We start from the raw sequence: 953 nt of genomic DNA, 5'->3' as shown, positions 1-953 counted from the left end.
CTTACTCCACATGCTCAGGACCTGCTTGAAGGAGAATATATGCATTATATATTACCTTTATCACTATAACATTTAGTAAACACAGTACATTAAAAAGCAACACAATAATCAAGAGACAGCCTTGCTTTTTCATTTAACTGTGAATAAACTAAGGTTTCCTTCAGCACTGAAACTTTGTTTCTATGAAATGACCACAGGCTCGCCAACCAGCCCACTCATTCCTTATTAAATAAAACAATCCCAGGGCAAGCACTAGGATACAAAGATGCCAAGAGTGTATCCTCTTCTGCAGAGTGGCTCACTCTGTGCTGAAGAAGCACGTGTCAGTAACAGGTCAGCTGCATAGGCACAAAGAGGCCATGTGAACACAGAGGAGGGAATGATGCACTGTGTCTGGGGCCTCACACACACCCTGCAGGAGCTAAGATCTAAATACCTGGTCCACCGTCTGATATATAGGAGGTGAAATATCTGCTGAAAGGAAGTTTGGAAAGGAATCTAAAATAATAAAAAGTTTGGTCTGGGCAAATGAGTCACCAGTGANTCTCCCCTGCAACCAGGCCAGTGAAGGAGCCAGCCATGGGCCAGCTTCTCCTTCCTCCCTCTTCCTCCCTCCTCGGTCCTCCCTCTCCTCCCCATTCCCCCTACCTCTACACCTCCACCTGCTCTGCAACATCTTAGAATGTAAAAATAATTAATTTTAATATATGTGTATATATATACAGATATACATATATATACATACATATATACATATATATATACACACATAGATACATATATACATATGTATATGTATTTTAGATTCCTTTCCAAACTTTACTTCCTTTCAGCAGATATTTCACCTCCTATATATCAGACTGTGGACCAGATATTTAGATCTTAGCTCCTGAGTGTGTGTGTGAGGCCCCAGACACAGTGCATCATTCCCCAGACACAGTGCATCACTCTCA

The sequence above is a fragment of the Galeopterus variegatus genome, unplaced genomic scaffold (assembly GCF_000696425.1).
Source record: "Galeopterus variegatus unplaced genomic scaffold, G_variegatus-3.0.2 Scaffold1369, whole genome shotgun sequence".
NCBI lineage: Eukaryota > Metazoa > Chordata > Mammalia > Dermoptera > Cynocephalidae > Galeopterus > Galeopterus variegatus.
Note: the sequence above shows the minus strand (reverse complement) of the source record.